The sequence below is a fragment of the Manacus vitellinus genome, unplaced genomic scaffold (genome assembly GCF_001715985.3).
Source record: "Manacus vitellinus isolate BGI_N305 unplaced genomic scaffold, ASM171598v3 scaffold_55_pilon, whole genome shotgun sequence".
NCBI lineage: Eukaryota > Metazoa > Chordata > Aves > Passeriformes > Pipridae > Manacus > Manacus vitellinus.
In genome coordinates, this window is record NW_021940651.1 from 2689633 (window position 1) to 2716519 (window position 26887).

A 26887-nucleotide genomic window follows, 5' to 3' on the forward strand; every position below is an offset into this window, starting at 1 on the left:
ATACCATGTAAGAGTATTTAACCACTGGATTTATATTTATTTAACCCTCATTAATATCTGGAAGGAAGCAGAGAGTCCTTGAATAATTGATTAAAAATACCAAGGATCACAGGGACACATGGCCCTTGTTCATACAGCCTCTTTAAGATGTTGGAAGAAACATGTCTCAGCAGTTCACTACAGAAGCCACTTGACTTACACTCGAGGACAAGCAGAGAAGGCTGTATTTCAAATATGCATGAGCCCCAAAAGCCTCACCCAAAAAGCCAGCCCTTTAAATAAAAATAAATTAAAAAAAAACCCAAACAATACCCATGCCCTATCCTAGAATGATGCAGACATGAGGGTAAAGACAACTACAGAAAAACTGCTGCGAGCAGTAGCTCACAGAAAACATAATTCGCACTTCAATGCATCATCTCAATTCTCCAAAGCTAAGGTGGAAATCATGGGTCTTGAGATTCCCCCCCCCCATTAAACACAAACTATTCACAATTATGAGTTTAAGTGTTGTGAAATTTTTTCTTGTACTTTTCAGGCAAGATATCTGTTCAAGCTTAGACTTCGGTCATGAATGCCAAGAGAAACTTAGGTCCAGAGTTTCTCGATTTTATTTATAATCCAAAAAACATCTTAAGCTTGAAGTAAGTCTATTTCCATTTGCAAATGTGCAAGGCTTTAAGTATTTCCATTTATTTCTGGAGAAGAATTTGCGCTACAAGCAAGGAGGTAACCTTCTCACCTTCCATGCACACATCTGTGGACAGCTTCCTGCATGTTACAAAAAGCCACAGTTAAAAGTTAACAATAAAAAGGTATAAAAAAAAGGCAAATGGGTTTGCAGTACACATTATATAAAATCTAGTAAATTTTTCAAATATGATTTACAATGGGTTTTTCAATTTTATTTAGAACATTTTAAGCCAGAAGTATTATTATTTGAGAGAATCTTAAAAAGGTGAAGGTAAGAATATGGTTTTCTATACTTTTATATAAACCCCCCTCAAAACAATGAAGTTCATACAGAATGAATGATGCAGGTTCTTAATTCTTGTTTCTTTAGTATTAAGCAGCACTTCTTAAAATAATAGATGAAAATAGGCTATCATATCTCAACAATTCACTAAAGCAATAACCAGTCTGCAGTCCACTCCCCCCCTTATTATTGTCAGCTACTGACATTACTGTTTTATGCATTTGCATTTCTATTGCCACCTCTCTCTGACTGCAGAGTTTGTAGTCAGACAGCAGTTCCCAAATACTTGCCACAAAACTCTGCCTTAGAGTTGAGGAACATCCATCTGACAGCAGGATAAAAGTCACCCAAATCTATACATAGCAAATACATACATATGTGATGAAACCTGCCAACCTAAGTGGCATTTATTCAAATACTTGAAGAGTGGTAGCTGTATACCCTTTTAATTGAGAGCACAATAATCAACCCGAACCTGCAGTTTTCTCAAACCACGCTTCAGCTTTTACAACAGTTACTACAGAATGTTATTCACAGATGAACTGCTGCAAATCCAAGTGACAGTCTAGCAACCTAATCCCACCTCTAACACCTTCCCACCCCCAGGTATACATTTCTCGTTCAGGTAAAGGCACATAATTTCCCCTTATCTCAGACCAGCTTACCACTGCATTCCTCCTACTCAGAGTCAAGATCACCGGTAATTACCTGAACAAATCTGGTTTGCCTCCTGCACCCTTAGGCCCACATGTAGAGAAACAGCTACATAGGAACAGCAAAACAGCCTGGACACCAAAGCAGAGAGAGGTGACTGAGAAAGGGTAAGTATAATAAACAGCTGTAAAATTAATGAAGTTCCCTTCTTGTCAAGCAATGCCTTCCCTGGCTAGAATCACCTGCCACCCCTACTTCCTGTGAACGGGAATTCATAGTTCATTCCACTAAGCTTGGACTGAGATCCTTTGCCTTTCACATCAGTTGAATGATGCAAAATATTAGATGTGATTTTTAAACTAGCAAGCAAACAATGCAAACAGTTCTACTCTAAATGTCTAAATCGCTGCCTTAATCTACAGTTTTTCTCAAAACACTTGCAGAAAAGCAATTTTAGTATTGTTTTGGTTTTGTTTTACTGGTGTAATAGTGGCCTCGTGATATCCCAATTCTTTCCTTAAAAAAGGACATATTCAGAAAAACTGATGTATTTGTAAGAAGTAATATACATGGTATACTATCACCTTTCACACAATAATGCACTAAGTAAAAAAATGTTCTTCTGGATCAAAATGTTTCTGATGAATGATATATTTTGCATGAATCACCCAGCACCAGCCCCATTAGCCTAAATCTAAATAGTTTCAGTCCCATCATATGACTAAAGAAAAAAATCCCTCCCCATTGCACTGGAAAACACAAAAACTTTGCTCTTAGTTTGAACAAGTGTTACTACAGACTATCATACAAAATGCCATATTGGACATGTACAACCTCAATAATGTTATTTCCCAGTGCCAACATGTCATTTATTCCCCTAATGACCCTACTGGCATTTACACAATCACTTTGATCTGATCTATATATAGGCTACTGCTGAAAGGACAAATTACCCTCCCTTTCCCAACACCATACTTCTGTTGCAGGAACTGAACAAAATGTGGGAATTGATTGCTATGGATGATTTCACAGGAGGTTGGGCGGGAAGGATGGAAAGAAAAAAAGGATGACAGACCAAGCCATCTTTAGCTACATGACTTCCAACACCCTACTTAACGGAAGCTAATGGTACACAGAAGTTTGAGCATCCCTTCCAGTCAACTCTTGTATTAGCCTGAAGCAACCAGGAAAGCATGGTCCAAGGAAGCCACACCGAGAAAAACTGCAGGCACAAGGCTCCTACAACCACATTACTGGTAACTTCCAAGCCCGATGCCTGTTTCCAACCAAACTTGACTGAATAGTTTATTCTCTTAGACAAAGAAGTTCCTACAAGTTTTGTGAAAACACGGTCATGTAAAGAAAAGTAGCTTTGTCCTCTACTGTTCAACGCAATGAGCTATAGTGTGAGCTCCCAATTTGTGGGGTGTCAGAGAACTAGAACAGGAGAAAGAGAAAGTAATGAAAGACAAAACCCCCTAATTTAGAATTTGCATTTTTTCAATATCCAATTCAATTAAACACCAGAGAGAAGCATTAAAAAGTAGGCTTTCTTACTATCACACTATATGGTGGGAAGGAAAGGGGAAAAACATAAAAAAGAGAGACAGTAAACAGGTCAGAAAAATGAATACCAAAACTTACTACATAACAATAGGATGACTCCAAGCATACAAAGGAATTCAGCATGAGATAGAGTGAGCTGGAATTGTTAAGTATTATTCAACAGTACTCAGTGTTTGGCAATAAGGTTTTTTCAAGACTTTTATAAGCTCATTAAATATTTGTCAAGATAATATGAAAACGTTTGTGTTTAACTGAAAGAACAAGTTGTTTTTCCTGTAGTTTGTTACAAGTGTCATCACTTCAAAATAAAGTGCAATTCATTAGCATTTTATTCCCCTTAGAAGACTGTAAGATGCAAGGTACTGGGGTCTGGGGTTAAGTGTCCTCATCTTGGGTGGTAAGCTAAGCCCTGAGGCTGCGATATCAGGTAAATATATCAAATATGTCTGAGGAAGATATATTTTCTTCATATAATCAAGTTTCTGACACAAAAAACCACTGAGCAACACCACAAAAATCTACAGTTTTAGAGAACAAATTCCCACCTTTTTCCTGTTATCTTCTCAAAAAAGAGAAAATACAAGTTTTGCTTCACTACAATCCAGACAGGTTTAAACAAGATTTTTATTACATATGCTTTGTAGAATAATGCAAGTTTTCATTATTAAAGCTATGTGATAAGACAGAAAGACATCCAGGTAAAATGTACAGGTAATAAATATTCTGTAATACTCTACTAATGTGAACCAAACTAGAGACTTGTGATAATCTTATCCCATCAGCAGGGCCCAAAAGCAGATCATCATTTTATATTAGAAATGCTTATATAAATATTCACATAAAACATTAAGGATGACCCAACCCAGAATCCTGACACACCTGTAGCAGCTTCAGAATGATTAACACTGATGGGTAACTGGCACTAATAATACACAGAGCAGTGCAGCATTTTAGACATTTTATTTGTTGCTCCTGCCAAGCATAGAAATTATGCTTCATTAACATCAAAGGCCTTTCGTTAACTGCTTACTGTCATCCCTGCTATCTGTCCTAACAGGTCAAACATGTTCCTCTCTCAAGCCCCAGTTTAACGTGTGATGCAAGCCTACCTCTGCTAAAATAAGCAAAAGTCACCTCCTGCCTGCCTTGGGCAGGCATCCTCTCCATCCTCTGCTCTGTGGACAGTTTGCATGCCTGCCAATGCTAAAAAGTGGGTAACCAAACTACAGGAAAATTAAGCGCTATATTTGTGCAAAATTACTTTCACATAGCAAAAGATTTCATCTCATGCCTGATATAAAAGAAAAATAGCTAAAAGTTGGAAATGTGTCTTCTTAATAGGGAGAGACTTGTGCTAAAAGATGTCATCATTTTCAGAAATAATGATGACCAAACTGACATAGAAGAAACCTCAGATCACTCACACTGTATACTCTCAAATAAGGAGGTCTGATGAACTTATGTTTTCACTTTCTGACGGGAGGGAAAAATACATGACAGAGAAACAGGGTTTCCTACAGTGTTTCAGGACTGGACAAATATTTGCAAATATTTTTTGGTTATAGAGAATGTGGGGCTAAACTGACAGAGTTGACTCTTCTGAAGGTAGCATGGCACCTACCATCCTGAATAGTCTGGATTAAAAAACCTGGTATTTTCTGGAGACAGCTATGTTACCTACTTAAATCACACCTGTATTTCAAGAATGCACAACATGAACAAATATTGAAATAGTGTTGATAAGTAATGAAATATTCTATTACACAAAAAGGGAAGCCACAGGCAAGAGATTATATGCTCTCCCCCCAAAAAAACAAACACCAAAAAACAAAACACTTTTAAGTGACCAAAGAAATGCAGTTAAGTCTTCAACTGCTGACCAGTTCTACTACCCTTAGGTCATGCTTATTCTGTCTCTTCACTTGACCTTTTCTTTTGCACTCACATGGTAAATACCACTAAAGCATGCAACACAGAATGTACACCGAAAAGTCAGAATTCCAGACGTGTAACGACTAGCAATGTTCAATATCAAATACTAACTTCTAGTGGCATACAATAAAAATGTTTTAGAAGCCAACAACAACAGTAATAAAGAACACAATTTATTTTCTAGTTATCTCAAAGCAAGGACTTGCAAATTATAATCAAGTGACTCAAGAGCAGACAAATCCAATAAGATCACTGTATAAAAACTGATGCATTCAAGTCCTGAAGTTTACACTGAGAAAAGCTAAACCTACAAGGTGGCTACATCAGAGCCAGACTACTTTAAACTGATTATATTTACCATACAGAATATTTTTATATTTTGTTTTTCCTCCCAAATGCTTAGCTAATACAACAAAAAGACAAGATAAAGTTATCTCCCCTTCTACTCGGCACTATCAAGATGAATTTCACAATGCACATGGTGTTTTAAAATTTTAGTCTATATTCTTAACATGTGTTTTAGTCTGACACAGTACCTTTGTTCTAGACCAGGTATTAAAGATGGTCCATGTTGCACTAGATGCAATAGCAGAACACTGATGTGGCACAAAAGGAAAGCCACAGTCTTATCTCAGAAAGAGAGATCTCTGTAGCAAGAAAAGCACAGCTTGTATCTCATCTATAGCACATTATATTATTGACTGATATAAAAATGAATCAGACTGGTTTTTTCCTAACCTTTGAGAGTACCCCCATACACAGATGTTTTGCATATACTAGTGACTTTCAATCAAGAAAGTTTAGGCCTGGTTGTACCCACCCAAAAATCAAGAGAACTGCAATAAAAAAAAAAAAATAGCTTGCTAGAGTTTTTCATTAGTTTCCTGCTGAGGAAAAAAAAAATCTGCTTGAAGCACAGCGTAGCAAATTATTAGCCCAAATTAATCTAGAAATTCGAGAGGCCCACTAGCTATTAGGCAATTAAGAATTTAAAAGTCAAACAACATCAAGACAAACCCATTGCAAAACTATGGAAAAAAGTCTCATTTAATTCCTTGCTCTTCTGAGAGTTCAAATTACACTACCTCATTTATATTTGTGAAGCCTTATACATTAAAACATCTATAGTATTAAAAGCATTTAGGCTGCTGCTATTAGATGTATGGTATTCAGTAATTTTAAAATGTCTTTTCGCACCACTATTAAAATTCCTGCTATTGAGTAGGAAATAATACATTTGCTATCTAAGTTTTGCATCAACCTAAGAGTGAACTGCCAAACTAAAAAAGAAAAAAAAGTATTTTAGGACAAGAGGCAACAAGCAGAAATTGATGCACAGGAAGTTCCACCCGAATACGAGGAAGAATTTCTTTACTGTGTGGGTGACCGAGCACTGGAACAGGTTGCCCAGAGAGGGTGTGGAGTCTCCCTCACTGGAGATACTCAGGAATCGTCTGGATGCAATCCTGTGCCATATGCTCTGGGATGACCCTGCTGGAGTAGGGAGGTTGGACCAGATGGCTCACTGTGGTGCCTTCCAGCCTGACCCGTTCTGTGATTTCCCCCGACACAGCCGGGAGATGCGCAGCTCTCTACGACAGGGCCCACAGCGAGGCGCTCCGCTCTGAAACGCGGGACTGCAGCACGATCCCTCCCCGGCCGCTTCCTCCTCCTCCTCCTCCTCCTCCTCGCACGGCTGCTTCCCTGCGCAGAGCTCCTCAGGAAGGCTCTTTGTGAGCAGGGCCCGGCCCGGCCCCCTCAGGATAGGCGCGAACGCGGCGGGTGCCGCCCCAGCCCGCACTCACCCTGGCGCGATGACCGTGCCCGGGCCGCGCACAGAGCTCCCGCCACCACGCCGGGCCGCTCCGCCCGCAGGCCTGCGCTCGGCGCCGCCGCGCTGCGCCCGCCCGGGGGGGCCGCTCCGGCGGCGGACCGGCGGCGGGGCGGGCGGCGCAGCGCGCGCAAAGCGCCAGCACCGACCCGTCTGCACCGCCGCGCCCACCGACACCTTCCACTCCAGCAGCCGCAGCGGCCGCGGGCCCGGAGCGCGGATCTCCGCCACCGCCGCAGGCCTTCCGCGCCGGGCCCGCCGCCGCGCTCCTCCCGCTCCTCCATCGCCCTGGGCGGTCGTCGGAGTGGCCGGCGCTGCGTCCGGTCCGGACCGGGCGCTGCCGCCGCCCGGGTTTCGGGGGCCCCCGGGAGTCTCCGTGCCGCGAGAGCTGCGGGGTCACGGCGGCTGCGCCAGGCGCGGCGCGCGCGCGCCCGGCCGCGTTTAAAGGCACAGGGCGCAGCGGGAGAGGCCGCGGGGGCGGGACTACAGCTCCCGGCAGGCGGCGCGCAGGACCCGCCGGCCGCCCCGCGCCCATCTCTGGCCCCCGCCCCCAATCCCGAACTGCTTTTGAGAATCCCGGGAAAAAATCGCACCGGGTGCCCGACGGTGTTGTTTAAACGCCTCTCGAAATCTGTCAGGCTTAGTGCCGTGACTGCTTCCGTGGGGAGCCTGTTCCAGCGGCCAGCCATCCTCTGGGTGAAGAAACTTTTCCAAATATCCAGCTGTCGTGTTTTAACCCCAGCCAGCAGCCAAGCAACACGGAGCTGCTCGCTCACTCCCTCACCAGCAGGATTGGGGAGAGAACCAGAAAGGTAAAAGCTAGGAAAATCATGTCTTGGGATAAAGACAGTTTAATAAGCTAAGCAAAAGCTGCACACACAAGCGAAAAAACCCAAAGATTGAATTCACTGCCTCCCCTGGGCAGGCAGGTGTTCAGGCATCCCCAGGAAAGCAGGGCCCCATCACACAACAGTTACTTGGGAGCACAAACGCCATCACTCCAAAACTCTCCTTCCTTCTTCCCCCTACTTTATATACTGAGCATGATGTCATATGGTGTGGAATATCCCTTTGGTCAGTTTGGGTTACCTGTCCCAGCTGTGTCTCCTCTCATCCTCCCATGCACTCCCAATTCCTCACCCAGCATGGCAGTATGGAAAGCAGAGAAGGCCTCGGCTGTGTGTAAGCATGGCTCAGCAATAACAAAAACTTCTCTATATTATCATCCCTGTGTTCAGCACAAATCCAAAACACAGCCCCATACCAGCCACTATGAAGGAAATTAACTCTACCCCCGTCAAAACCAGCACACCAACCTAAACTTCCCTTGACTCAGCTTCAGGTTGTTCCCTCGGGTCCTGACACTGGTAACCAGAGATCAGTGTCTGCCCCTCTGCTTCTCCTTGTGAGGATGTTGAAGACCGCTGTGAGGTCCCCCCTCAGTCTCCTCTGAGCTGAACAAATCAAGTGACCTCAGCCACTCCTCATACAGCTTCCCTTCCAGACCCTTCACCATCCTCAGTGCCTTCCTTTGGCTGCTCTCTAACAGCTTCATATCTTTTTTATATTGTAGTGCCCCAAACTGCACACAGCCCTCGAGGTGAGACCACACTAGTGCAGAGCGTGGCAGGACAATCACCTCCCTCTGCTCTTCACTGGTGCTTCCTCAGGCCCCGGACCCTGCAGAGCCCACAGAAGCTCTGTGTGCCCTCCGTGTCTCCCCCGGGTCAGAGGGCAGGTGGAGAGAGAGTGTGCCCTTGCCTGGTGGAACAGTTGCTTCCCCTGGACTCTGGCCCGTGGTCGCACCTCAGTGCGCTGACAGAGCAGGGAAGAGGAGGAGCAGGGGTGTCCAGCAGAGAGGAGCTTGGATGCAGACAAGTCCAAGCTGCATGCCCCTGCGCAGGCACAGCCTAATGGAGACACCTCTGCTGTTCTCCACAGGGCTCTTTGGAGCCGAGGTCAGAGGTGACCCTAAGGGCAATGCTTGTGTCTCCATCAAAAGAGGCCAAGGGCACACTTTCCACCCATGGCAGCCACAGTGCAGGGTACATTTATTTCTTCAGCCACATGCCAAGGAAGGACACCTCGTGGAGTGTGCCAAGCCTTGTGCAGCCTGCCAAAGAGGGACAAGATGCTTTGAACATCCATGGGAATACATGGCTGCCTCCACATCTCTAGTGCACTAGCAAGTGTGCCAAATCTTTTTGCCTCATTGATGCTCCTGGAATTAATGTGTCTCGACCTAGGAGCTCAGAGCAGCAGGCACAAGGGACTTCCACAAGAGTTCTTTCCCAGAGAGTGACTACTTGCTAGCAGATAAGATTTTGACAGGGATGTTGAGGAATACGTTTAGTGCTGGTAACTTGGTAGTTCAGTGTGCAGCTGCAGTTCAAGCTGCAGGTTGGGCTCTGGGTGGTGGGAGCCCAAGCCCTGGACAAGAGGCATAACAAAGGGCCCAGGGACCCATGGCCCATCCAGGGGACTGGACACTCAGAGACACAGCAGGAGCCAACAACCCACAGACTTTCCTACACTTAGACTGTGAGGGTACAAAAGCCCAAGGGTTCCTTTGTTCAGGGTCACTCCTCAGAGGCATCAGCTCAAGCTATTATTTTGTTACTGCATGATGAAATTATTTTAAGGATCAAGATGTCTGAGCCTCTGCAATGGGAAACCTTGAGTTGAACTGGTAAGGAAACCTGGTCTGACTGTGTGAATGTGGGGTACGTAGCTACAAAGGGGCCTTGGTCTCAGCTCAGATGGTGTGAGAGTGACTGCCAGAGTGGCTCCTGGATGGTTGAACAGGGAAGTTTCCTTAACAGGGAGAAACCTAACAGCACACAGTCTATAGGCAGTTTCCAAACTGCAGATTCTCCTGAGTTTTTTCCTCCTAACATTAGTAGAGATACCTTAAAACAAGAACAGTCTGGACTGGTTGGGAATTGGGCCTGCAAGATATTGCTATGAACATCATGATGAGATTGGGTTGTGAGGCAGCCACCATCACCAACAACCAGAGATTGGGAAATTTTGAAGTGAAAGTTGCAATGCCTCTTTTATCAGCTCCTTGTACACAGGCACAATGACACATTGTTCCCTAGTGTGTATTATTTTTAATATTCTTTTAATTATGTTATGTGCAGGCAGTAAAGCTATTTCATAAAAGGTGAGTACTTCCCTTTTTGCATACTATTCCTTCCTTTACAAGGCTCCACAGTTCTCACTGGGGAGACTGGTAGTATTTCTCTACTGCATATGTTGTGTTGCTCTATTTGTTCTTTCCTAATCTGAAACAAAAATCATCAGCACTGAAGAAACATGTCCACATCGTTTCGTTTTGCATGTGAAAACTGAAGTTTGCACCAGCAGTGACCACTGACGAGGCCACTGGCACACTCCATCAGGAAGTCCTGACTTGCAGCATTTCTCCTCAACTCTCATCTCAATGTCTTTGTGAAATTTCCCTCACACCCAGGGTTCTTTCTTTTGAGGGGTGGATTGATAATTTTTTGCTCAGGGGCAGCTGGCTGAGGTCTGCCTCAAGAGTGCAAAGGAAAAGAGATAGCCTTAAAGAGCAGAATTCATCAGGAATGTCACTTCATTAAAAATTTCATAGACTTCCAAGTCTAGCAAAATCTGGTTCCATCAAGAGCGGTAGTCATAACAGTCAAGGAAAGACTGAAATAATTGCTGAGGTGGGAAGGGACCTCTGGAGATCATCTAGTCCTTACCCCCCCGGCTCAAAGCAGGGGCAGCTAGCAGATTGCTCAGGGCTGTGTCCAGCTGGGTTTTGACTGTCTCCAAAGGTGGAGACTCTACAGACTCTCAGAGCAACTGTGCCAGTGTTCAATGAACCTTACAATGATAAAAACTTTTTCCTGTGTTTAACTGCAATTCTGTGTCTTTCAGTTTGTGCTTGTTGCCTCTCATCCTTTCACAAGGCACTGCTGACAAGAGACTGTTGTCTTTATCAACCCTCCCTCACTTCCACCAGATGTTTACACACATTGATAAAATCCCTCTGGAGCCTTCTTTTCTCCTAGCTCTTTCTCTCATATGATAGATGCTCTAAGCATTGTAATGCTGTTGTGGCCCTTTGCTCCTGTTGTTCCAGTATGTCCATGCCTCTCTTGTACCTGACCCAGCACACCGAATGTGGTATCCCTAGTGCTGAGTATAGTGGAAGGAGCACCTCCTGCAAGCCTATGGGGATGCTGTTGTTTTCTTTGCTGCAAGGTTTACATTTGCGGGTTCAAGGGGAGCTTGGTGTCCATCGCAGTTCCCAGGGCCTTTACTGAAGAACTGCTTTCTGGACACTTGGCCTTCAGTCTATCCTGGTGCCTGGGTTTGTTCCTCCCCACAGGCTGGACTTGGCATCTCCTTTTCTTGAACTTCATGAGGTTCCTCTCTGCCCATTTCTTCAGGGTGTCAAGGTCCCTCTGGATGGCAGCACAACCATTTAGCCTGTCACCCTCTCCTCCCAGCTTGGTATGACCTGCAGACTTGCTGAATGTGCCCTCTGGCCTCATTAATGAAGATTTAAGCAGTATTGGCCCTGGTATTGACCCCTGGGCAAAGCACTTGTGCATGGATAACTAGTGACAGGATACTCCTAGCAAAGTATGAAGCACCAGGGACAAGCACCAGGAATTTATTTTTTTTTTTCTCATCTCTGCCATGGAGAATAAACTCTTTAAGGAAACCAGGAAAGACTGTCAATTTTATCCAGATTCCCTGAGTGTAATCTTGCCTTGTGTTTGAAGATTAGCTCAGTTAAACATTGTTGGTACTGAATGTCCCCTATATTGTAGGTGGAGAAGATAGCCTTGGCAGCAGAGCAGAACCATGGCACAAAAATGATGTGGCTTTGTTTATTCTGCGCATATTTTGAACTGATGATACTCTGTTTTCCTTTTACCTGCTAATCCCCCCCACTCAAAGACGTACATTTAAGGTGGTGCAGCCATTTTCTTGAAAGCTGGCCTACCATACAGCCTTTATATATTTCAACATCATATCTGTTCTACCAGTCCTCCTTGGATGGATAAGGATAGAGAATATTTGATCCCTCACTGGCATGTTTGATGCATGTGAGAATGGAGTGACTGAAATAAGGGATGAAGTGAGAAAAGCTCACCTTACCAGTCCTAACATCTTAAATCTTATCTCTGAAACAAATCAAAGATGTGCTGCAGCTTCTACACTACTACTGACCTCAGGAAGCCTCGGCAGCCTCTCCTTCCACAGGAACTACTTTGTGATTTTCTCTGCACCTGTAATTGTGGAGTTGAACAGCTCAGTTGGGAGAGTAACAGCAGAAATCTACATAATTATTATTGTTTCTGGCTACTTTGGTTGCACAGAGACAAGGCTTTACAAAATAATTGTGCCGATCAGTCCTAGGTAGGTGCAGAGGAAAATCCCCAAGATGGTGTGTGATAAGAATATTAGGGGAAGAATCTGTAATGCTCTTAAGCTAGTAGAATTATAAGGAGCGCACCATGTTAAAATGCTTGACTTCATGTCTGGTTATACCAGATGGCTTCCATCAAGAGACAGATGTTTTCTCCAGTCTTCCCCTCAAAAAAGGACATCAGAATTTAACCACACCTTTTTATTTGAATACGTAACATGAACAAAAGCATATGGTGTCGATATCAGCTTCATATAACTGTTGACTGAAAGCACTGGGGTGGTAGATACAGCCTTGTGGGAAAGCATTTCTTGAAGGGAATAGATTTTTAAAAGTACGTGCATTGTAAAAATACAACTGACTTCCAAAAGATAAAGGAGATAATCTGCAATGTATTAACTTAAGGTGGAAACATGCTTAGCTAAAATTTCTTTTAAAATAAAAGACATGTAACTCTGCTTTGTGTATTCTAGCTTTAATGAAAATTCAGAATGCATTATATAATGCCTCTTAAAGGTGACTTGGCTGAGTATTTTCCTATTCAGACTGATGCCGTAAGTCTGTCACAGCAAACTTAAACTTCACTAATTCCTGTTCCATAGTAATTTTTGGGAGTGAGTAGAGCACAAGGCGGTCAACCTCCCAAAATCTATAAGTGGCTTACAGAAATCTGCAAATGGGTGGGAGCCACAAAGTGCACGCTGTGTACCTCACCTCTCCCAGGAGAGCTGTGGGGTGGTTTGCAGACAGGACGTGACAGCAGCTTGCCAGTGATCCACAGACCCTGCTCCATCCTGAAGCCCGGGCGTGCAGCTGCGGTGCAGAGTGTCTGGGCAAAGACACTCTTGGCTTTCCCTGTGGCTGGGGATTTGAATGAAACAGCCCCGGTGCTAGACAGCCCCGTTTCCAATTACGTGATGTAATGTTATTATGAGAGCTGTTGCTGAACTACTCAGAAGTGATGCAGAAGTTGTTCAGGAGTCACAGATTGGCCAGTCCCTATGGCAGGGAGTTTATAGCTCTTTATATATAATTCCTCAGTGCAAGATGTCTGAAAGGTGGTATCGCATTTAAATATTACAATGAAATATGGAGACATTCAAAAGGTCTCACAGCTCTCCTATACCCAGACACCTCATTGGATCTACTGTGATAACCAGTGACAGATTTCAGTTGGGGAAGTGAAATAGCCTCATCCTGTTTTTAAGTATTTCCAGTAGGAAGGGAAGATCTACCCACCTCAAAAGCTGGCAGGACTTAGTAGTAGAAAATATGTAAGCACCCTGTGGAAAAGAGGTTTGGGTAGTTTCCATTGTGGAAATCCTTTCCTGACTCTAAACTCTTGACTTCTCAGCCAAGGACCTTCTGCTGGAGTTTCTGCTGGCTTTTACAGAAGCAACCCAGAGAATGACTTTAACACACAGAATGCAATAAAATGCATATTGGGGGCTTGATCCCACTCAACACTGAACTATCACAAATTCTGTCAATTGCCTTCAAAAGGAGACAATGCAAATTCTTAGCATCACAATAATCAATTAGTAGACGGTTTAAATTACGCTGTCACCAATTTTTACATTAGCAAGCTCTTTGTGTCTGAAAATGCAATCTTCATGTCCTGTTAACAGAGCATCTTTTTTTCCAGAAAATACCTTTGGCAAATCTCTGTGGTCCTCTGTGGAAATACAGCAGAGACTAATTTAGCTTCTCAATTTTTGTTTTTCTTGGGCAACCTGAAAGAAAAGGATGTAAAGAATAAACCATTTGTGAATGTTAGTGTTACATTTTTCCTGCAGTTCCTTCTCTATGAGTGGGGTTGGTTTTGCACTGATGGATCTGCACAGGTGTATTTTCAGCAGTGCAACTGTACATGCATATTTTTCTGTATAGCAGCATAAAAACTGGCTCATGCCACATCAGCTGCACAGGAGATTACCACACGTATATCTTCAGGAGTGGGGCTGGCTACAGATACATGTCCCAGCATAGACACATCCTTTTGGTCCTGCTCTTGAAAACCCTCCAGGTTGCTGTCTTTACTCATAAAGTAAACCATTATTTATTTTGTTAGGGCTACTTCCATGGTGTCTTCACAGCCACACTTCACATCTTGAAACCCACATAGTTTTGAAATGCTTGACTTGGAAGCATGAATCAACATTTCTCCCTTTCCTTAGCAGCGATGAATACAACTTAACATCCCTTACCTCCTCTGCACAAGAAGAGTATGTCTAAACATTTTCATTTCAGAAGAGAAGCTGATGACAGTTTCCTGTGCCATCACAACAGAAGTTCATTCAGATGCTAGACTGGGCCATCAACCAGAGAGAATAGTGAATTTTATAACTGAGGCTGTTTGTGACTGCAGAACTTTAGAATGGTGATTTCCAACTTGTGTTTTGCAGGCTCCTGGGACTGGCGAGTCCACGGATGATGATTTAGAAAGATACTGTGCTGTCTAGTAATCTACAGCTCGGAAACTTTTTCCTCCCCTCACCTCCATGGAAAATATATAAAGATGAAAACCAGCTAACAGCCAAAAAGGTCTGCCATAGTGAAACATCTGCTCTTCTTATCAGACTTGTGTGAAAGGTTTATTCAGAGCAAAACTTTTAAATTTTCACCCTGCTCTTCCCTTTGTGGAAGGCCAAAACTGAAAAAAAAAAAAAAAAAGAAAAAAAAAAAAGAAGTTTTTATCAGACCAGAACTTTTTGCAATGTCCCTGGCAGGTGGCAGGGCTGAAGTGCTCCTCCAGCCTGGGAGGACTTGCCTTTCTCCACTGTCTTCTTTCAGAAGAGTGTCACAGGGTCATTCATAAAGAGAAACAATGATGAAAATACTTACTATGACAACTCTTACTTAAACAAGGGAAAAAAATATCTATTTAGATCAACGGGGGGAAAAAAGCCACTTAACTGGGAAATAGAAATCGTCTTGTTTCTTCTGCACAGGCAAAATGGGACAGATAAGATTCAAAGTTCAGAAGAGGATTGAAGGTAATAATTTCCTGGTTATAGTGGATCAGGAAAAGTTCAGAAAACCAAGCAGGAATGTAGGGTAGGAAGGAAGAAGCTGTCAGTAGTGATTTTTAATCAGAGACAAAAGTCATAGCTCTGCAAAGAAGATGAGCAGAATCAAAAGTGATCAATAACGGAGCTGTTGATAGAAGGGACAAAAAAAAATCATTTGGTCTGGTGCCTTGCTGAGGAAAGATGTGCTGGAGGCAGAAGTCATTAACAAGTGAGAACAGGGTGAGGCAAGCACCATTTTTTTTTTATTCAAAGCAGGGATGAAAACAAATACATCTGAAGCGGAAGGGGGAAGGTGGTACAACCACATAAATGATCAAAGAAGACATACCAAACACTGTTTTAGTGTAAGAGACAAGCATGGTAGGTTCAGAAGCTGATCTTACAAACCATAAATTATGACAGTAGCATTAGTTGTGAGCGTCTGAATTGGTGAAGGCGAGGTTCCATACACATTATTAAGAAACCCATAATCATGCATTGAAACAAGCAGAAACAATGTGGTTGTCTGCACAAACTGAGAGCTAAATGTTTTTTCCCCTTTTACTTTATCTGAAAACTTGCTGTATGGATGGTGCTGAGGCTTTTTTTCCTATTATTTCAGGAATATTTTGTGGGAGAGATATTTCTGTATTCTATTCTCAGGAAGGCAAAATTTGAACTCCCCTTCATCCTGCTGATGGGCAGTTTTAAAGCAAAGGAGAGAAACTGTTAGCAATGGTCATGAAGGAGCCTCAATCAACATCCTCTCTGCTCCAGGTGTCAGCTTCTTATAACTTTTGAGGCATCACACAGGGGGAGAGGCCAGCTCTCGGTGTGCACAGTCCTAGTATATGGAATTGTTTACAAGATTAGTCCCCTGATGGAGACAGCAAGAACTAAGAAGCGACACTATACTGGGGCACTCCATCACTGGTTTTAGGAGAAATCTATGTTTTGTATTCATCTCAGTTTGACAAAAATACTTCTGTCTTAGAAATGCAAGTGAATAGGGTATGTATCTGGGGTTATGTTTGGTATACTAAATGCACATTTTTGTAGGAGCAAAATCATAGTCTAGTAGGAAAACAAGCTTCAGGTGTGATAGCTCAAGTCAGAACCATCCTCATGCAGAATTCAATCGTGGTTAAGATCTGGTAACATTTTACTTTTCAGCTGCATACTTTGCACATTATTTGCGTGACATCTCCTTTTCTCTCTTTCTCTTGTTGGCTGACTTTGTGCCCTTTTGGCTTGTCCCCTTTTTTTTTTCATTTTTAAGCCTAGTGGTGATTCACAGGAAAAAAATCCATTTAGCCAGTGAGGAGAAATTTATGACCTATTTACAAGTGAACTTCAGTATACTTTTCATAGGTCAAAGTCAAGCCCCAAAGCACCCCCAGACTGCCCTTTAAAACTGTGTCAAGTTCCCAGTGACTGCTGAGGGCTCCCCTCCAGCCCATCTGTGCTTACCTCATCTGGTCTGCTGTGTCAGAGGTGCTATTCCACTGCTCATCTATAATATTTTCCCTTAAAAGAACCTATATTCTTGGAAATGGACTGTATGTCTTCTGAAAGGTCTCTAGAACATACTGCAATGCAGGAGGAATAATGAACAATAATGACATTGGAGGTTCTACTGTGCTTCTTGGGGTAACACCCAGTGTAACTCTTGGTCAATGAGCTGTTCCTAGCTCTGCTGCGAAGTCTGCGTTTCCGAGAGGATAACCGCGTGTCTGTGAGTAGGATAACCTCATGTTTTCCTAACATTCACCACAGGATGGCAGTGCAAGATTTTAATTTTCAGCCCCTGTTTCAATCGTACGTGTATGTGCCTTGTGCGTGTGACAGTGTAGTTAGACAAAATTAAAACCAGTAGTGCTTTCTTCCACTTAAAAAAAAAATAAATATACTAACTTCTTTTCAAATAGAGCTGGACTGTGAAAACACGGAACCAATAAGGAAACAATGCTGCTGCTGCATGTGAGGTGCTACCATAAACGCCACATTTCAGAAATGCACCTCAGCTTTGTTCCTACATTGACTATACATTTAATTAATTTACACCTTCCCCCGCAGTATAAAACTTATATTGCAAAGATTGTTTAGATGATGTATTCTAAGTGGCTTTTGAATTCAGGGAGCTTTTGTCCTGACATTGCATTTTTGGCCTGTGTGCTAAGGCATACTTCCTGCTGCTGATAGGGCTGTGAGCAGTTGTCAGAAGGTTTGTTCAGCCTTCCTCCTCTGTCTCCAGTTTCACCTTCCCATTTTCTTTTTACGAGGAAAATCAGGAAATTTGGATTGTCTGAAAATGTACATAACAAAACTGAACAGTTTTTAACCTGATTAGGTACCCACTTTGGCTTGCAACTTGAGTGCCAGCATGGGCAAGAGGAGGCAACAGGAAGCCTGGGATAATTGCTCTGGCTGCACCTCACGCCCAAGATGGTTTGTGAGATGGCAGAGCTTAAGAAGGCTTTCAGTCCTGGGCTCTGCTAGTTGTTGATTCAACTAGCTTGCCATCACAGGTGCTATTTTCTGGTTTGGTGTTCACGGTGAAATGCTGATGGCATAGTTTTCTCCATGACATTTTTGTCAGAATGCAATACAGTAAAGTGTCATCAGGTCTATACTATTGCAAAGCACAAAGCAGGATTTAAACAATTAATCCTGCTTTGCACTGCTGCTGACACACCCCCATACACTCAACTCCTTACTGATGCTTATGTCTGTACTAGTGCAGTGCACTCACTGACTGCATGGCTAAAATCTCTACAAAGATCATGCAGGTGAGCTCCAGGAGACTGAACACTGTATTGTCAAGTGTCATAATTTCACAGTTACTGTGATTATATGAGCACCTTGTTGGTCACTAAAAAAACTATACAGTTCAACTGGACGGTTGACAATATGAACTCTCTGAGTCAAAAACATGATGGAACTATTTATTCATAAATCCATCATCTTTATGGTAATGCTGAGGATCTGCTTCGTGATTTTTAATTTTTGTCAGTTCTTCCCTTCTGCATCATCCCAGTGGCTGAGTGAGGAGTGGTGTTATGGTCTTGGTTTGAATGCAGAGAAGTAGATGCTGGACACTGAGCTCTGAACTCCACCACTCCTGTCAAGGAGAAACTCTGAGATGCATAACTGACACAGGGGTAATGGTCACCTATTTGCTCAGACTGCTGCTGTAGAAAGATAATTTGATAAACAAAAGTTAAAGGGTTCTTTAAGTGGCAGCTATGAGCCGATGCCACTTTTTAAAAGCCTATGTACGTGTGTTTACTAGTCCCAATAGTCCACTGACATATAAACAAAACATACAGTTCAGCAGTGCTGCTGGAGGTGTGATAAAGGCTCCACATAAATGCAGCAGAGCAGCACTTACTTCTCTTTTCTTCCCTTCCCAATAAAGGGCAGTTTTATGTTTCAGAAGGTTTCTGAGATGACTAATATGATCTGATACAGAACCAGCCTGTATGTAGCAGGAATCTACACTAGAAGACTTAATGGAGGAAAAATGCATTTTCCATAGCTAGTAGCACCCAACAGTCTTAGCCATATCTGAGAGAAGTGCTATTCTTACACTGAGTGTCAGTCTTAGACTTCAGCCTGTATCAGTAACATTTCTGACATCTGGTATTTTTCTTTGCAGAATAACTTCAGGAACATGTCCATTTTATCTAAAGAAAAGACTATTTTTATATTTTAATTTTTTACAGGACATACCTTTCTCTCTGTCTGTTCTTATGGTATAGTGGGAACTGAGAAGTGGACAGAAATGCCTATTTAGTATAAGATGTGGCTGCATTGTCTAAATCAAACTGAGAAAAAAAAAATCTATGTGTTCACTGAGAACTATACAAAAGCTTTTACCTTCTTTTCCAGATGTGATACAATCTGCGTTTTCTTCTTACTTAGAAACAGTAATACATAGTAAATGTGTGCATGCAACTGCAGTAACCATTCAAGAATAAACCTTTAGTGCTACAGCTAATATTCTCATATGTTTCAAGATGCAGTATCCTAAAACAGAGACACTGCAAGTTCACAACTGCACAGACTCCAAGCATGTCACATGGCCTGTAAGAAGTTAAGCATCACCAAACCTCTGTAGACAAGGGATGGTGATGATCTGTATTTCCATTGCAGGCAGTGAGTGGGTCCAGCTGCAGCTATGGTATAAGCCATGAGCTGGTGTGGTGTGCTGGGGGGGGGGGAGTGGAGTTGGGAATTAGGGGCAGAAGGGGAATGCGACGGCATCCCTGTAATCTCTAGGCTTGTTGTCCTACAAGCCCATTTAAGAGTAGTTATTTTCTTTCAGGAGAGTTTGCAACATAAAAGAGACCAGACCAGTAATGTGGAGGGGGCTGCAGCACAGTTATCAGGAGCACTGATACCGTACTCTCTGTCACACGTGTTCATCCATGTGTATGCACTTCACAGTGCCTCTCTCCAAGCACTTTCCTTTGGAAGGGGCAATTTGGGGCTGGAGAGGGGAGGGGAAGAGATGGTCAAAACCAGAACCAGAAGTGTGCTAAGGGAAGAGGAGTATGAGAAGAGGGAAGGAAAAAGGAAGAGGGCAGGAAACACGGAGGGCATGGAGACTTTAGGTACCAGCTGAGGACCTTCAGTGGTGGGAGAAGGTCTTGAAAGAGAAACAGTAATCAAAGACCAGCAGACCAAGTGGTATTTCTTGTACATGCACATGTGCTCACACATATGTCAGAATTGACAGGAAATGGGTATTAGGAGGAAGGGGACTATCTCACTAGAAAAAAGCAGGGTTAAGACATCTGTGGCTGTCCTGGTTAAAAGAAGTTCCCAAAAGTTTCCTCCTCCGCACTCAGTGGAGCTGCTCTGGGAATCCTGAGGCTCTGGAGGTGCTCACAGCTGCTCTTCCAGAGCATCTCTCCAAGATGCATCCTTCAGCCGAGCAGCAGGGCAGGTGGGCAGGTGGGCAGGTGGCCAGTGGCGTGGTTCTCCGTGGCTGCTGGTGAGCAGGCAGGTTGAGCCATGCATTTGCAGGAGCCAGGCAGTGCTGAGAATAAACCCCAGGTTTCCTGCTCTTGAGCTCTATCCATGAGGCTGTTGCTTCCCCACACGCTAATCTGACATTACAGAACGTATGGCAATGCAAAGCCACAAAGAAACTAAATTAAGAGAGTAGTAGGCGTATGACTTGCATGCAATGTTTCCCTTTCACTGCAAATTTCTCGCTTACTGTTATTTTTGCATAGGCTCGTGTGACTGAATTCCCATAAAGTGGTCTCCCACACCTCAGGCAGTTGTTAGAGCAAGAGGCAGTCACTGGACCAATCCATGCCTGAAAATTAGAGAGACACAGACCAGGCATCTGAAAAAGAGACTGCGGTGTGGGAAGGGATATATGAACCACTCTGGCACAATTCAGTTGTTAGGCAAATGATTAAAACTAAAAGGGAGGAAAAATGAACTGCTTCCCAGGTTGTATTTATAAGCTGGACATTTGTGGAGAGTGAGCAAGTGGGGTAGTTATCAACAATAAAAGAGTAATAAAAAGATAAGATCTTTGCATTCCAATTAAAAGAAAAATCATTGCAAGAGGATCAGATGTTTTCCCTGGCAAAGAGGAAAAGAATTTCTCTCCAGGCAAGAGACAAATACCTACCTCTTCCCTTTTATCAAGTAGTAACCCGTAGACCTCTGATAGTAAAAGGCAGAGAACCAGCACAGGGATTTCTATTGCAGATGGGAAAACATTTTTTTTTTCCTTTTTTTTTCTCTTTGTTGAAACTTGAAGAAAGATTGGACCAATGAATCAATAGGGTGGAGGGAAACTAGGCAATTAGAGATTAACATCAGGGGAAACTTTTGAGCAAGATAGCTTTTCTGATGGAACTGAGTAAGAAATTAAAGAAACAAATATCAGCTTTGCTTCCCCTTCCTGCTGTCTGCACATTAGCCACATCTTCGCAAAAAACAAAATGCAGCATGTGCTGCTCCAATGGCAAGGCTCACTTCTGCGAGAAAGCTTTTTCTCACTGAGACTTTCAAATCTCCAAACAATGAAAAAAACAAGTATCAGATGAAAAGATCTAATGACAAATTTGCAAGATTCAGTGGTGAGGTAACATGCGTACAAATACTTGAGTCAATGGAACAAAAGTAGGTTTGCCTTTTTTGTGCTGTTTTTTCAAGACTGTTCCAGCTAGATTGGTGCCTAAGGGTTAAGTACACAATTTACTGAAGACCTTCAGAGGCCACATTCTGGCTTGTCTTCTCTTCATCAGTGCCAGGCAGGTAGACAGATAATCAGGGAGAAAGTTCGTTTCACTGATTAACCTTAAGAATCCATTGTGGAGATTGCTGCTTTTTATAAAGTCAAGAAATGCCATTGATATAACTCCTTGGGAAGCCTGCTACCTTCTTAACCAAGAGGTTAATTTTAGAAATTATTTGAAAAATTGAAGTGCTTAATAATTTACTATCAACTACAGTTTTAAAATCCAATTGTTGCTTGTTTTTTTCAAATCTATTTTCACTGGAAGACTGAGTTTTTTATTCTGTGCATGTGCAGTGTAGACCTGAGAAGTGTATCTCTTTATTACCATGGAAAATATTGAATGTAACTGAAAAAGCAAATGCCTGAAAAAATAAGGAAATATGCCTAAAAATATAATGAAATACAATATTTTGGCCAACATATTCAACCAAAATTATTTCATTTGAATGTGGCACAGTGAATATCAGAAACTCTTAGAAAATTAGTAACTCTTAGAAAACGTAATGCAGTGACTTGGTTTTCCTTTTCTCTTCTATGAACAAATTTCCTATTCTGGCTTCAGCTCTCACAGTGCTGGGGGAGGCATGTTCATGCTGGGGACATCTATACCGAGCCATAGGAGTTGTGGACTGATGGGGAAACTTCCTCGGGCAGGTGGAACTTCTGGCCTAAAATGAGATACTGCAGTCAGATTTATACATCACGATTTTGAAGTTATTGCTCCTCTGCTGGAAGATGTCAATTTTCCAGTGGGAAATCTATTCTCCAGATTTTCTGAGCAGAACTTATGTTTATCAGTCTCCTAATTCCAAAACCTCTTCTCCAGCACTTCCTTTTCTTTGACAATCCACTAATAGCTTCATTCCCTTCCCTATCATTGGCTCATCTTTCTTCTTATCTGCAAGCGTAGATGAGCTGAAACATGTATATCTCTTGTCTCCTTCCAATAGCAGTTTGATGCTTTACATTAACCTTAAATTTAAAACATATTGAGGAGAAAGGTAAGAGGCTTCTGTACCTGTCATTTGTTTCAGTATTGGGAACTAAACAGAACTTCATTACATCCCTCACTTTTAAGTTTTTTTCTATACATTATAGAAAATATTTTAACAGCATTTGGTAGAACAATTAGCCAGTGAACAGACCTTCCTGATAAATATTCACAGGTTCAAATCTGCAAGCAGTGGGATGAATTATTGTCTACACTTATCACATATGTTAAGTGGGATGTCGTGGAAGCACTTCAGCAAGTTTCTAGTTCTTAGTGGATGTGTATATCTATCTATATCTATATCTATATATAAATCCAGCTGTAGTTCCAGACAAGATTCCTCATATAGGCACTCAAGTGGTATCTTACACTCATTCCTTGTGGTCAATGAGTATGATGTGGCATCCTTAGTGGCAAGATGACAGTTACTTCCTCATGCCAGGGAAATACCCAGAACAACATTAATAGATGTCTGTTGCAGGAAAATTATCTGACCCATTTTTTGCAGAGTAGATAGCTGCTATTTATTTAAACATTTTTAATGTCCCATATATTTCAAGAGGTATGTGTTTTAAAAAGTGGGTTTCCAGTACTGCACGAAGTATTTGTCTAAGTAACCTTAGTTAGCAAGTTTAGGAAACACCTAGATCCATCTTAATATAGGCCAACAGGGAGCTTCTAAAGGGTACCTGCTAACCTAGGTATTTCTAATTTACCCTTAACTTAGAGCCCTTAGAGCCTAACTTAGCTTCCTAGCTTAGGTATCTGAATACGAACCCTCCCTCCCACACAGTTTTGTAGCTTTGGTCTCAAACAGGGAGTTGAACTTGGTCTCTCAAGTTCAAGGTGACTGCCTGAGTGACCGGTCTACTGGCTAATATGGGGTGAATCTCTCATCTTCTCCTGTGAGGGGCACTCCACTTAGGATCAACAATTAAGTACTTATTTGAGAAGGTATTTGAGATCTGAACTTTGCTGTATTTCCCAACTAATTGGCTAGAAAAGCAGGGTGTCTTCTCTCTCCCTGCTATCTTCCCTCTATTTCAATTTCTAGACCAGTGGTAGTTAATAGTTTATATGAAGTGGAACATTTCCAACAGTAAAGATGGAAAGAAACCAACCCCTTGGTAGATATTTCAACCCCAAGTTGTGTCACTAAGGAGAGATTTGGAAGAAAGTGTTTGGATGCAAGAACTATTTGGATGCAAGAACAAGAGTTTGGATCCAACAAAACTTTTTGAGTTGAACTTAATACTCTTTGGGGTTGATCTTTATCTACCAGTGCCCTTATACTACCCTGACTCTTCCCCATATAGTGAATTTTGGGGGAAATGAGAGAGACTGAGACATAAGACTACCTATTAAAAGTATTTTTAAAAAAATGCAATTCTGAGATACATACTGCGACTCTGTTGACTTTATACTGTCTTTGAAAGATATTACTAAATCCACTTTCTTTAGTACATTTTAAATGTTATATTCCCCTGGTTATTTCTGTTAACTATGTTTCCCTAATTTTGCTTTTAAAATACTAAATTAAATATTAAAAGGTTAAGGTTTCTTTTTTCTGCTTTCCTCCTCCCCACCTCTTCTGGTCTAGCCTAAATGCCAGCAGGAGAAAATGCATTCTCAAACTTAACTCAGCCGCTAGCTCTAAATATTCTGTACTAAATTAAGTACAGAAACAGATACATGGTACTCTGGAAATATGGCTTTAACCGACAGAATTGTGATAGCTCAGGAAACTGCACTGCCAATCAGCAAGAGCTCTATCCTGATGAGTAACGGGGAAGATTTGTCATTGTCTTCTCACACCCAAGTATTTACAGATGAAATCTACTTTCAGAACCAATTAGACCAATTAGACACATTTTCCTGAACAATAGGGGAAGGACAAAGTTTTGAATTAAAAAAAAAGAGAACTTCAGATCAATCATGCTTATTTTCATCTTGCTTTAAACATGCTGTTTCCTTTTTTTCTTTAAATAGTTTTCTATGTGGTTGCTGAAACGTCTGTGTAAGTAAAGCTACAATACTCACGAGGAAAGTCCCTGGTGGTTTTTAAACACCATTTTTATTGAGATTTTATAATTAAAAAAAGAAAGATCTCATAAGCACCTCAGTCATAGAAACCCTTTATCACCATGACTACTGTTTAAATTTTATGAAGCGTAACAAAAATTACATCTATGCCACGGGTTAGTCTATGGAGGTGTCTAAAATGGTTTGGGAAGGTACATTCTGAAGGAAACATTTTTCTATGCAGAAGAGTTAGATCTGAAACCATATTTATCAGGCAAGGAGTTTAGCCATGCAGATGAGCATTCAGATGTGTAACTTGTGTTAATTATTGCACGATTATATAATTTTTGTACAATTACCCCACATACAGCCCCACCAGCAAATTAGTTGATTAGCTGCAAGAAACATAAGCCTGTCTTAGAAATATTGTCCCCTTGTACATCAGTTTTCTCTAAATAATGATCTAATGATTAAAGCTGATAGTTCTGGAGACTTAGTTTTAGTCCATGCCCACTAGGTACAACACAGATTTGACAATCTCTCTATATCACTATATAGTTTTCTCAAGAATTTCTGGCAGACCCTTGAAAAGAACTTTGAAAGAACCAGAAAAGACATTTTTCCTATGAAATGCATTCACAGTACTCCACCAAACCCTTCATAATATTGGGAAGGACCCCAAGATGTTGGTGATGGTAGGTAAAGGCACTGACAGAGCAGACACATACATTAAAGATCATGGTTATGTACCTTTGCAAAGTCTCTAGTGTTCATTTTGTAAATTTAAATACAGGTTCCAGTGGGTGGATGAATTCTGTCAAACCATGTTTCCTCCAGATAGGACAGTAAGTCAGACTTTCTAAACTATGCCAGTTGTCACTTTTTACTGTACAAATCTCAGCCTGATTCACAGGTGGTAACTTTTACAGTCAGGAAGCAGAAGGTAAATATGGTACTGGAGCATGTCCAGGGAAGAAAAATGGAGCTGGAGAAGGGCCTGGAGTGCAAGTCTGATGAGGAGTGGCTGAGGGAGCTGGCCTTGCTTAGTCTGGAGAAAAGGAGGCTCAGAGGGGACCTTATTGCTCTCTACAACTACCTGAAAGGAGGTTGTAGCTGGGTAAGGTTTGGTCTCTTTACCAAGTAACAAGCAATAGGACAAGAGGAAATGAATGACCTCAAGCTGTGCTAGGGGAGGTTTAGATAGGATATTAGGAAAAATTCTTCACTGAAAGGGTTGTCAAGCACTGACACAGGCTTCCTAGGAAAGTGGTGGAATCCCTGTCCCTGGAATTGTTTGAAAAATGTGCAGGTGCAGTGCTTAGGGATGTGGTTTGGGGGGGTACCTGGCTGTCCTGGGTTAATGTTTGGACTCAATGGTCTTAGAGGTCTTTTCTAGCCTAAATCATTCTATGACTCTATGAATTCCAGAACTGTGTGAACAAAAGACATTGTGTCTTTTGTATTTCTTTTTTACCACATCACAGTTTAGCGCAGAAAATCTAATGACCGAGATAACTTTGAGACCCAACTTTCAATAGAGGTAAAACCATACCTATTAGGTAGCTTTTGATGACTATGAGATATTGATGACCTGACTGCATCAATTAGCCAGGCTGTGCAGGATCAATTCCTCTCTGTAGTGTTCTGCCAGCTGCTCAGTACCCAGCAGTGGGGGTCAAGCAGTTGAAGTGGACCAGAAGAATCTGAGGAATGGCTTAAGGAGGAGCACGTCTAGAGGCTGTTACCTGTATGATGGCATCTGTCCTATTGCAACTGGTTTGATGCAAGGGTTCCAAACAGTTGTCTTTGCCTTGCTTCCCCTATCTACAAATTTAAGGTGTGGTCAGAAACTACTTCTTTCAACTTGAAAATGTTGGAAGATGAGGCCTTCACATCTCATCACAGGAGTTCACATCTAGCATTACTGTAAATCATAGTATCTTGGAATCATAGAATAGTTTGGATTGGAAGGGGCCTTAGATATCATCTAGTTCCAACCCCCCACCATCATCAGGGATGCCATTCACCAGGTCAGGCTGCCCAATGATCCATCAAACCTGGCCTTGAACACTTCCAGGGATGCATCTCCAGGCAACCTGTAGACTGCTCTAGTGGGGGTTGCCATGGCACATGGGGCTGCCAGGCAGAGCGTGGGTGATGCTGGGTGTAGCAGGATGACAGCATGCAGCACACCAGCTGTGAATCAGCAATGCTGCACTGCTT

At 42.3% G+C, this 26887-nt stretch overlaps 1 protein-coding gene across 3 annotated transcripts in view; it reads right to left on the minus strand.

Annotated features, from left to right (window-relative positions):
* Positions 1–6992, minus strand: part of CTDP1 (CTD phosphatase subunit 1) — a 99754-nt gene extending 92762 nt beyond the window's left edge. For 2 of the 3 annotated variants that reach the window (XM_018081673.2, XM_018081672.2), the window contains exon 1: positions 6934–6992. The gene's annotated coding sequence lies outside the window, so the exon portion shown is untranslated. The remainder of the gene's footprint in view (positions 1–6933) is intronic. The other variant, XM_018081674.2, reaches the window with a different exon arrangement.
* Positions 6993–26887: the final 19895 nt, after the last annotated feature.